This window comes from Chenopodium quinoa, unplaced genomic scaffold (genome assembly GCF_001683475.1).
Source record: "Chenopodium quinoa cultivar QQ74 unplaced genomic scaffold, ASM168347v1, whole genome shotgun sequence".
In the NCBI taxonomy this organism is placed as follows: domain Eukaryota; kingdom Viridiplantae; phylum Streptophyta; class Magnoliopsida; order Caryophyllales; family Amaranthaceae; genus Chenopodium; species Chenopodium quinoa.
The window spans coordinates 2,844,396-2,857,555 of NW_018743813.1; positions in this window are offsets into that span (position 1 = coordinate 2,844,396).

The following is a 13,160-nucleotide window of genomic DNA, read 5'->3' on the forward strand; positions in this document are numbered from 1 at the left end:
GGTTGGCTATTAGGCCAAGAGGGAAGGACAAGGCTGAGTCTGCCGCAGTGGTTGATCTAAGCGAAGAGAGAAACAGTGCACCTGGGGATCAAGGGATCCTTGAAGAGAAAACTGGTTCTCAGGGGGAACAGGGCATCCTTCAAGCTTCTGTTGGAAAAACATTTCCTACAGGGTCAGGTTTTGCTAGTTTCAACACAGTGAGTTCCACCTTGGAACTTAAGGCTCTCAAGGAGACAGTACAAAAGCTAGTTGATACTCAACCAGGGTTGATTCAAAGGATTGAAGCTCTTGAGAAGGTAGTGTCAGACTTGGTGAAAGCTTCCACAGAGCTCACCTCAACAATGCATCAGAACACATCAACTCTTTCCAAAGGGAAGGCTGACTTGTTGAAGAAATTGGAGGCCTTGGTCATTGAAGAGGTGCTAGCGAATGATGCTAAAGAAGAGACCCAGTCCTCTGCCCCTAAAGCTTGATGTTTTCCTTATGTCTTAGCTCTAAGACTTTATTTTCTTGAACTTGATCTGACTTGAACTTGTTTTATTTTGTTTCTTTTGGTCTGTAAACAATTAAACATGGTATTTTCTTTTGTTTTTGATGTTCAGGAGGAACATTAGTTTGTTTATATGGATGTTGCTTGATTGCTTTTTGACTATTTGCATACTATTTCTACCTATATGTGCTTTGTTCTATGCTTTGGACACAAACTTATAAAATGGTGCTGTGTTTAGATATGTATATTTGTGTGCATTAATTTTGATGAACGCCAAAAGGGGGAAAAGAAGGCAAACTCAATTGTTGACAAGCTCTCCATCCATTTACCATCCATTTACAATAGAAGGTATAACTATAACCTTCATTCAGTTCCTTGTTTAAATTTAGCTAGTTCAATTTTGTTTTATGTTTTTCGTTTTCTGATTGTCTTTCAAACTTTTTTATTTTGTGAGTTTGCTTAGGTTTGTCATTCATCAAAAAGGGGGAATATTGTTGATCTTAAAATTTGATGATGACTCAAGGAACCTAAGCAAACCCATAGGGGCTTTAACTTTTGTCTATTAGCTTTAATGTATTGACAGGTTTTATATGCAACAAAGTTCTAGAGTTAGAATGGAGCATGGAACAAGTCTAAAGGATGAGCTATGGACGAGCATAGAAGACAATCAGAAGCCAAGTTCCTTGAGTAAGGAACTGAAGCTCCAGAGTCGAAGCTTCACTGTGTTCCAAGGAGTCTATTGTATCTTTATTATTTATTTTAGGCTTCTTGTATATATGTTAAGTACATTGTTAATTGATAGGATATAAGTGGATTTAATTTCAGTTTATAAAGATTTTATTTTTCCTTTCTTTAACAAAGATTTAATTTTATTTCGGATAAATATCTTTTAAGTAAAATATCTTATTTATTAAAAGAATTTATGTTCTGATTTTATCCTAACATTTTGGAAAATCTGACTTGGTAAAAGTATTTTTCAAACGGCTTTTACTTGGTAAAGGAGGTTGAGAAAATATAGGAACCACTTCCTTGATGTGCGCTTCAGCTTGCTGCCCAAGCATCCACGAACTGCACTTCCTTATTTCATGGAAGTTGTGGTATAGTGGGAGCTAAGGAAAATGTAAGGTTTTCAACTTCTTTCCTCCTGTATAAATAGGATTAGTTCTCTGTTTTGAAAAGTACACTTGAGCATTACGATTCTTAGCTTTTCTAAAAGAGTCAAAAATCCACTTAAATCCTTGAGTGTCTTTGTACTTAGCATCTTAGTAGTTTTATATTGAGTTGTATTGGGGTAGAGTTTGGGTAAACTCTAGAGTGTGAAATTGCTTTGAGTGAAGCAAGGAGAAAGAGAGAGATTTGAGAGCTCAACTGATGGAGGGATCAGTTGAGGGGGAACTTAAGTTCGTAGAGGAACTTGAGTCTAGAAGTCTTAATTTGTAATAGGTTGTTTTCCCTATTATTATTAAGAGTTGTGATTGAAATCCCTTGTGGTCGTGGTTTTTCTTCTTGATTAGGGCCAAGAAGTTTTCCACGTAAAATCTCTCTTGCACTTTAAAGTTTTGTTTAAGTTTCTTTAAGAATTTCGCAAAAATTACCCTAATTCCTCTACAATACAATTCACCCCCCCTCTTGTATTGTTCATTCGAGTCAACACCAACACATGATAGAAACCTCTATGTTTCCCTTGCACCTTTCTTTAGAAGCTGATTATATACTGCAAGATAGTTATAAGATAGATCGATTGAACAAATTCATAGACAGATTCACTAAACTAATACTTGGAAAACTACCTAAATAGGGAGGGATTTTTCCACTGAATTGTATACTTGTATACTTGGCAGACTACCTAAATAGAAAAGTTTTCCACTGAACTAATTCATGGACGATTTAGAGTCTAAAGATTAGTGCAGGAATCGGTAGGAATGGTCTCGAAATACAGAAGCATCCCTAAAATTCTGTTAGCAGACATGTCAGGAACCTGCAGTCTACTAATACTACTACTGCTTTAGGTTGAACTTAGAAAATCTTTTAACAATAAACTAGTCAGATTATTACCCGAAAGATTAAGGATATATAATTAGTCCTAGGAGACATTTGCTAGTGTTCAGCAGATGAAGAAGGGTATGATATGAAGTTACTATAAAGTCAGATCATTATTAGATCATGATTATTTCAAGGTTACACAAAAGATTATTGTGTATATAAATTAAAGCAAGAAAGACTAGGCCAACTCTCAAATCAAAGCAAAACAGAGAGATCGAGGTGTACTTACTTCAATTTGATGAACCTTCAATTCCTGAATCATCATTATTTGAAGAACCTCCTGCTCCAAGAAAATCTAGAAGTTGACTAAATTTCTTCTCCCAAACCGCATTGTTCCCTGCAATTTTTTGTCCACATCATTCCTAACGGCTTCCACTTATTTTTTGGCTTGTTCAGCTTCTATTTTAGCTTTTTTTGCCTCTGGTCTAGCATTTTTAGCATATTTTTTTTCTTCTTCAACTGCTTGATTTGCTTTCTTTATAACTTCATTCACCTATTCAAACAGATCTATTCGAGAAGGCTTTACTTTGAAATGTTTTTCACCATTTAGTTGTTCAACAGGAGGTAATAGGGTAAGCTTCCTGCAATAAATTGTCCCTCTTTTTTTTCCAACTGTACCTAGATCATGCATAAGCTCAGTATGAATAAAATTGACATGACTAAAACCAAATTGAGCATTATACGTATTAAGGGATAATTCATACCTGCTGAAACATTTGATTCCTCTACCTATGCTATATCCATGAGTTTGTCGTTGTTGAGTGGTTCACTATGTGAAGATGCATGTTCAAGTTCAAGATCTTGACCAATTTGTCCTTCATCATCATAATATCGCGATGTGTTGTTATCATCATCCCTGGTCTCTTCAGCCTCTTCATCATTTTCTGTTAACGTGTATTGGAAAAAAATAGATAAAATATATTTTAATCACTATATATGTATTAAGAAGGGAATATTTTTGGTGGAGTTGTTGCTAGGTTCTGCAAGAAATTATGTATACATGGATATGTTTTATTTTTTTATTTAAACATGGTTCTCCTGCCAGCAAGTGCATAGCTGCGCCTACCCTACCACAACAGTTTGTAGCGTACTGCAGAAAAAAAAAAACCCTTCCTACATTTGCCCCCACCCCACTCCCTGCAGGCTTGCAGCATGATTTTAAATTGTGAATATTGGCCATGAAATAATTTGAATGGGATTTCGCGCCAGTAATATCTGATCTTATATTTAGGTTTGTCGTAGATACTCCAATATTATTTGTTATAGTTAAATTAGAAAAGGCTTTGGAAAAGCAAATATAAACCAAAGAAAAAACACTTTCTTTGAAAAAGCATTACCAAATCCATCACTATTGGACATGAAATATTATTAAGGCACAAATCTTGATACAAACTGCAAAATGTGAAGTGAAATAAATCAAAATTCTATAGATTTCAAAGAAAAGGTTGAGCACATATAGGGAATATTTCAAGCGTTATCCCTACCTTGAACCTCACTGTGATCATACACTAAAGTACGGTGGCGTCCAAATGGAAAGAAGATAGAGCAAAAGAGTCGCTAACAAGTTTTTTAGGAACTTGTAAACCGTTCACGAGGTGAAGGTTACACCCCTTAACGATCCAAGAGATCGTCAACTCCAATAGGTCTTGAACCATGACTGGTAGTTCGGGGATGAATGTACAAATCCAACCTAAAAGAGATTGAACCTGCCCTAATAATAGGCCTCTACTTTATTCTGATCGTATTCTGACAGGGTAAAGTCGTATCCCCTAATAAAAAGTAAATCCTAAATCCTCTAACTAATGTAGATAGGGAAGTAGGGTTGAATCCACAGAGAAACGAGTCTTTTTATTCCTAATTAATTAATATAATCTAAATTATAAAGTAACCAAAATATAATGATTGAAGGAAACTAAACTACTAAGAGTAAAAGTGGGAAAGAATAAAAGTAAGAGGAGAAACAATGAATAAAAGGCCTAGGGCATAGGTTCACCAATAAATAATATTCCAGGGTAAAATATAATAATCAATCATCAATGCATACATTAACTTTCGCTACGTATTACAATCACACAATTAATTTACCGGTATTATCTCTCGAATCTCGATTTAACCATTTATAAATTAACCTGCCTATTAAAACTAGACCTAAACATAATTCTCATCTGTCGAATCTCGAATCAATATTGTTAAACTCATGCATAAAAGATCTGCGCAAATGTAGTCACAGAGCATTAAATCAATCAATAGGAAATTAATCTAGCATTGATAATCAAGAACAATAAATTATCCCTTCATATTATTTATGGATCCCCACGAACCCTAGAAAGAAAACTACTCACACATAATAAACTAAACTAATCAAAGCAATAAAGCAAGACAAGATTAAAGGAATAAAATAAACAACTAAGATTAAGAGAAGAGAAATCGTTACCAAAATAAATCTGGAATTAAGAGTAGATTAAGAACAAAGGTTTTAGAGAAAGAAATCTAAGAAAACAATTAAGAGATTAAGAAAGAGAGACAGAGAGAGAGAGAGAGAGATTAAAATCGTATTACGGAGGAGTATTTATACTCCGTACAAATCCTAAACTAAAACAAAATAAAACAATGCTAATCGTCTCCTAACAATAACACGCGCCCGATCGGGCGCGCCTTTTTGCTCTTCAAGTTGAATCTCGCACCCGGCCGGGCGCGTCACCGGGCGCCAGCCTTTGCTTCTCCCGCCTGACCGGGCACGCCTTCGGGCGCCAGCCTCTTTGGCCGGGCGGCTCTCTTGGACAACTATTTGGACTACGATTGGGCTCCACTTCTTCGGGCCAATCTGGGTTTCCTCTTCCGGTCTTGAATAATCGGTCCAAATGCCCCGGTATCACCTATACCGAGCCCTTAATCACCGGTTCGATGGCTCTAACCGACCCTGGGCTATAAAATATGCCCGTGTTTCTCTAGTGCTCGTGATTGCTCCAAAATATCTCGGGAAAATACTCCAAAAGTGTAATTCCCTGCAAAAGTCAACCAAATCTACGAAAACACTAGAAATTGCCAATTAGTAATAAAAGTGGCTCTAAAGAGCCAAAAACACTACTAATTATGACCAAGGGACGGGGGTAAAATACTATATAAAATAGACACATCATATTCACGTGCGCTTTCTAACTAACATGCAATCAATAGGATCAACCCTAAACCTGTTTATCTATGTTGGTTGAATATTAATGCACAAATAAACTATTATTGGCGATCACTTGAATTATAATCAAATTAACCCTAACAAGATTATTAATTATCTTATTAAGTGTGATTACATGTACAAATTCCCTTTAAACATGCATTAAAGGCGTGATCAAGCAATAACAATAAATATCAAGCAACATATAATAATCAAAATAATAATTAAAATAATCATAAAAATAATCATGATCATGTTAAAGCATAATAATAGTAAGATCCTAGGGATGATACTAACAAGATTAATAACAAATCCTAGTATGTCACTAAACAATAAAAATCAAAGTTTTAATCCTAACATGATACTAACAATAATAAATATTAGGAAGAACATAAAAGGCATCATACTTTTAATCATACTTGATATTAAAGTTACCCTAGACATGATACTAGGAATCATAATAACAACCTAAGCATGATTTCTACATCATAATAACAATAAAAACCATTAAAGCACTTACTTGGATGCCTCGTACCTCTTTCTAATAACAAAATACACGTGTTAGTAACTTCAAGGAAAATAATAAAATAAACAATTAAATTAAATAATTGAAAGAGAGATTTGGAACCAAACCCTCAGAAATTAAACCTTTCACGTCTAGGGCGAAGGCAACTTCGAATATAGCTAGGTGTGTCTAGGTCTTGTGAATGCGGAATTTTGTATTTTGAGAAAAGGCTAGTTTAGAAAAGAGAGGGAGAGAGTAATAAAGAATTTCTTGATGAGAGTTGGCGAGAATTGGTGAATGAAAACGGAGTTTTTAGAAGGCTGTTTATAGACAAAATCAGCCAAAAAGATAAAAAAATCGAAACAGAGTTCTGTCGCGCAAAACGAGGTTAGCGCCAGACGCTGACATTAGCGTCAGGCGCTAACGCTAGCGCTAGGTGTCAAGCTTAGCGTCAGGCGCTAATGCTGTCGTTTGGCGCTAACTTAATTATTGACGCGTTTTCTAAAATCAGATAGAAATTGCCGTACACGAGGATAAAATCGTATTTTCCTCAAAAACATTCTTTTATTCTGATTAAAACTCTAAAAAGTCAACAAAAGGTCAATTTATCAATGCTAATTGAATTAGGAATGAAAAGAACCTTCTAGAAAAATCTAGAAGACTAAAACCATTCCTAATTGCATTAGGAATGATAAATCCATCTTAGGTCTTCCTCTAGATCATTGGGCCGCATATAAGGCTCAAACCAGGCCCAGTTTAGTAATTTGGCCATAACTTCCTCAATATTCATTAGAATTGGGCTTATAATATATCGTTGGAAAGCTCTTTTCAAGCCCTATCCAACTACACTACTATTAGACCCATATCACGGACCAACCAAACTAGATTGGCTGTTTTCTTAAGATAAGTTTTTAAAAAACAGAGAGAAGAGAAAAGAAATTAAAACTATCCGCAACACTAAACTTTCCACACTTTCACTTCATTCGATTATGATTCGATGTGAAAGGTACTCATCACTGGGTTTGGTTTTGGGAACACACAAATGGTTGTCTACAGAAGCCCCCACTTTGACTGAGTGTGGAGAAACGCAAGTTTCGAAAACAAAAGTCAAAGTAGCGATTGGGACGGAGAATGATTCAGAACGTTCTACGATCCTAAATCACTCTTATAATGCCGATACATGCAAACTAGCATTAGTTAAACAGATAAAAGAGTTAAGAAACGCGTATCTTGCAACGTCGAGCACACGTCTCTGAAGTAACCGATTTGTTGTTGTATTCTGCTTTGACGACCTCTTCCAAGCTAGAGAATGCCATCCTGCTTGAAGACCGCTACGCTTGTAACTGCCTCCAACTTCTGCCTTGATAATCTTCTGCAAGCTAGGGAACACTATTGAAGATTGATTCGCTTGAAACGATCCTCTTCCGCTTTATGACCATCTTCCACATCTTAGGGAACACGATAGAAGACAACTTCGCTTGAAATCACCTTCAGTTGTTTGTGACAACTCTCCGCAAGCTAGGGAATGCTGCCGAAGATATCTTCGCTTGAAGCTACCCTCATTTATTGCGATAATTTTTCAAAGAAAACTACCGAAGACCTCCGCTTGTCGATCTTTTAAAAAGTTTGCTTGAACTTTGCTTCTGCTATGCTTGTACGTCGGCGATTCTGTTGCTTTTGAACCTGTATGTCGGTGCCTTTCGCTGAATTATGAACCAGTATGTCGGTGCCTTTTCCTAAATTATGAACCAGTATGTTGGTGCCTTTTGCGATGAGCCAATGCTTAGGTGCTTTAAGCTTAGTGAGACGATCTTTCATCAAGTCAATCACTTTATGTAATCAAGCCGATTACTAAAAATCGTGTCAAATTGCTTAGAGGGGCTAACTGGCGTACCAAGGAACCCAAAATATATTGCATAAGGTTGGAACAACCATACTGAGTGGCTGAACAGTCTGGCGCTGCTGAAATAACGTTAGCGCCACTTATCTGGTTGTAGCGCTAGACGCTGGAGCTAGCGCCAGGTGCTAAGGCTTATCGACTAACGCCAAGGTCTGACACTTGGCGCTAGAGTCGGGTTTTCCTTAAATACCCTTCTCTTCTTCATTTCTGCTGCTGCTGTTCGCGTTTCTTGCTCGAGAATTCTCATAACTTCAATTCACTCGTTCTTGCTCATTTCTCAACCAAATTCGCTCAAATTTGTTGCAAATCAAAGCTTATTCCATCCATTTTCCCGATCTATGTAAGTTTCTTCCAAACTCACATCAATTTTAATGAATTTTTCATGCATTTATTCATGAATTTCTTGAAAATTCGAATTTAGAATTGCTTAATTCTCTTTGTTTATCAAATTTTATGCCATGAAATTGCTTGATTAGGTTTATTTATTGCCTTAGGAGTAATTTGAGACTTGTTTGACTCAATTTGGTGAAGAAATGAACAAATCACCATTGTTGAACCACTTAAGGTCGGGAAAAAAATGTGGCTTGTTATTGATGTTTTTGCTAGGAATTCTTGTCCAATTTGTCACAGTAATTACTATAGTGTTGCAAGAAATTGTTTGATTGCTTGAAAATGCCGTGTATGCTCAATTTGAATTTCTGCTCTATTTTAGTACTACGTACTCTGTTTTTGCGAACATATTATCATGCGACTAGGCGAACCTTAGATACCATAGAACCTTAATTTATGATAATTCTGCACAATGTATCATGGCTAGACAGTGAGGCTCTGGTTCACGGTCCCGAGACGTTCGATGGGAGCACGAGCCCGTAGATGACGATTCTGAACCGTCCACTTCTCTCAGCCGACTCCCTGAGTGGGAAGAGCGGACCTTGTACTTTTCTCCCGTCCACCATATCTCTGAGAGGGTGAGATGGAGCATCACAGTTGGGAGGACACGCTGTCATGGTTTCGTTTGTGACGGCTTGGGCGATCTATACAAGATGCATATCGCCAGAGACGATCAGACGAGACTTCTGTGGGAGTCTTGCGGGCTTACTGCACTATTCGAGACCTCCGAGGCCATGATTGCCTCTAGGGGGGTCACCATATAGTTCCTGCTCTGGTGGAGTTCTTTTGGGAAACCACCAACACTTTCTACTTCCCTTGTGGTGAGATGATGGTCACTCCTACCGACTTAAGTCTCATCACGGGACTGGAGTTTTGCTTTGTGGCATTGCCGTTCGATAGTGGGATTGACGTATTTTCTCCTGAGGTGGAGGAGTTGTTGGGTCCGATTGCTATTCGGGCTTGAGCTGAGGTAAAGTCGACTTAGTTCAGTGCTAGGGGAATTCACCGCTCGACTATAGCAGCGGCTTTTGACGATGGTGCGACTACTCGAGAGCTGCGGGTGCGCATCTTTGCACTTATCTTGTTGTTTGGGACGTTCTCCCCTGACAAGGGTAGTAGGGCGCTGTTGTACTACCTCCCTTCCCTCTATGATCTACACCGGATCGGGACTTAAGACTGGGCCAACTTGGCCTATGCTGATTTCATCCGAGCGTTGCGGGACTCGTGTTGGCATCGATCCTTCGCGGGAAACATTGCTCTATCTGGCTTTTGGAGGGTCGTAGAGGTATACTTCATTCACCATAAAGTTTAGCTCTACATTTTAGTTAGCACTTGCTGATAACTTTTGTTTCTTGTAGATCTGGTTCTACGAGTACTTCCCCTCAGCTACGCCGGCAAGACCGTCACCACGCAGGCTTCCAGTTAGTGCTTCCTGGGGCAGCCGATGTGTGGGGATGTCCACTGCCTATGTCCGAGATTGGATCATCTCGGTATGATTCTTTTCTTATTTGACATTTTGTGATGCCTTAGCTAGATTCTTGCTTGATAGGCGCTCTTTGCAGGAGCTTGAGGTGTTGTACCGACCGTGGGTTGACTTGGCAGTCCCTGGGCTAGCCGCGCAGTATTCTGCTGAGCGTCGCTATTTCTTAGGGACCTACGGAGCGGTGGCGTATCTTGGAGAAAGGGTTGCTATTCAGCATTCGTCAGATACCTTTGTCGTTCCTGCTCCTCCACCACGTCAGATGTTTAACGACACGAGGTTGGTGAGCATGTCGGAGGGAGCTGGTACCCCTTGGCGATCTTACACGATCCCTGGGCGATGCTATGGAGAGGAGGTATTGTTGTTGTTAGCTCCAGTTCCTGTACCTGCTGAGGATGTGGCGGTACGATTTTTAGCTTTTACCTTAAGTTAAGTAGCCCCCAAGTGATGCTTTACCGATTTTGTTTTGTTTTGTCAGGATGATCCTGCTGAGTTCGTGCCACCCCGTATGTCTATTCACTATCAGGTGGGCCCAGCTCCTGAGGGCGAGCGCTTTGTGGAGCGGTCGATTCCTCGTCATCAAACTCGGATAAGCTTGTTCATTTACAACTTTTGTCCATATATGTTATGTATGTTTACTAACTTATTTCTATGACAGTTCTCACGCGAGATGGTCTCGGCGATGGCACGATGCATAGAGGCCTTCCGTAGCAAGCTCGTTCGGATGAGGAACGTGGCTACCTGCCGTCGAGACGACGCCGTTCAGGAGGTAGCTTCCCTTCTTATTTTTTATATTACCGCTTCTATTTTGCCTGTTACTGATTTTAATTTCTTTTGCAGGGTCAGCCCATTCCTTCTCGTACCCGCACGAGACCTGAGGTGCGGAGGGATCCGGCGAGGTTTAGCTCGAGACGTCGCCGCACTGGTTCGGGAGGTCGGGGTGGTCGTTCTGAGGCTGCTCGTACCGAGGCGGTAGAGGGCTCAGGTTCTTCATCTGATGGTGCACATGCTGCGCCGGTAGGCCAGGGAGAGGCTACCTCGGCTCTTAGAGGTGGTGGGATGTACGAGGTCGGCTCGTCATCGCAGCAGCCTCAGCCTCAGGCTGATCTTGGGTGGACGGGTCATGTGTTGAGCTTTCCTCCTCCCGAGGAGACTGGAGCTGGAGCTCGTGGAGAGGTTACTCCTCGTACGGCGTAGTTTTATGAGATGATGGGTGTACGTCCTCACGCGTCGTAGTTTGTTCCTATGCTTTTTATTTTTTTATTTTGACTTTGTATAGAACTTTACCTTTTATTAGATTCATTATTTAGACATGTATATACATACTATTATGAGTTTATTCATCATTTATCGTGTTTTTTCATCTTTTTTTTATTTTTTTTTTATTTTTTTATTATTATGTACATGTTTGTGTGAAATGAATCGTAAAAAAATAATTTTGCGCAAAAAATTCCGTCATTTTTATTATTGATGGAGGGTATCCGACTTTCTCACCCAATAAAATAAAAAATAAAAAATAAAAGTCGAATAAAATATTGGATTTATAAAAACTTGGGAGTTAGTCTAAATAAAATCCGAAAAATAATATAATTAATATAATAGTTATACTAAGTAAGAGGGAGGAATAAATGATTTTTTAGAAAAAGATAAGGAAACCGTAAAGTCGTTAGCAGACTCGAATCAAGTAAAAAACGCGGTTGTTTAGAAAGCGCGTACGATGAGACATATTAGCGCCAGCTGGCGCCACGCGTTTTGTTATAGCGCCAGACGCTACACTTGGCGTTTGCCGCCAGGCTCTGGCGTCAAGCGCCAATAGTTGGCATCTGGCGCTAATGAGTGCTGACTCCAAATCCTTTATGGATTAAAACTGCTCCGATTTTGTGTATAAATAGCCCCCTGCCAGCGGATTTTCTTCATAATTTCAGCAAATAAAAATTTTCTAAGCTTGTAGAAAAATAAAATCATCATGTCTCTAGTCTCCAAGAGTTTTACCAACTACACTCATGAATGGTGTCGGTCTCTTAATGCCAAGGAGAGAAAAGAGTTATATGTGTTTCACTTGGGGGGTATTTATGGTGTCAAAGGGGTAGATCTTGATTCAGATTTTATTCATACCGCTCTAGAATATTGGGATGTAGATACTCATTGCTTTAGAATAGGGTATGATGAAATTAGCCCTTTGCCGGAAGAATTTGTTGTTATTTTAGGCTTCCGTGCGTTGGATCTTGTGGTAATCCCTAGAATAAACGAATATTATTATAAGGATTTTGAACGCTTCTTCAATTTAAAAGACAGGGGTCTATCAAAAATAGTAGATGGTAATGTAGTTAATTTGAAAGAATTTGCTCCCCATTATTTTGATATACCTTATTCTGAATCTTTCCATGTTTATAGAAGAAGGGCTTTCTTGTTTTGCATGCTTAATCAATTTTTTCTTACTAGTGGTAAAAATAATGAGGGTCAATCAATTATATTCACTGTTTTAGAACAAATTGAATCTGGGAGAAATCCAATGCCCTTAATAGTTGGAGAGACTATGCTTAGTCTTGATGAATTAAAGAAAAATCCAAAAGCACCTTTTCGGGGCTCTCCAATTTTAATACAGGTAGAAAAATAATATTTTTAATTACAAAAATCAAAAATATATTTTTGTATAGTAATAATAATTTATTTACATTGCATGTTTTTACTGATGTGACTAATGGAAAGACTGGAATTAATAAGCCCTCCGGACAACATTGAGAAGTATACTCCAAATTGTTTCGTGAGAAGGAAGAAACGCTTCTCTAAGATGGGGCGCCATGAATGGAAGAAGGTCTTCGAGTCTTGTAATTTTTCCATCAAGTGGGTCATCCCTTGGTGGAAGATAGAAAAGATGGTTGGTGTCAACAAGCAGCCTTTCTGCCGTCTTCCAAGCGTGTCCCGTATGACTTTTTATTATCCTTCCAGGGTAAAAAGACAATACGGCCTACTTTAGACTATTCCTTCCGGTGATCTTTGTCGTCCCTGTGAGTTCCCTGTCTCCCAGGAAGTAGACAAATTTGATGCTTATTGGAGCGCTAGACCTTTATGGGAAGTAATTACCCAAAAGGTTCCTCCTTCCTTGCCCAATGATGTGAAAAAGTGGCTTCTGAAGAAACCTTCAAAGGACGTGAGGAAAAATCAGAGTAAAACTGATGT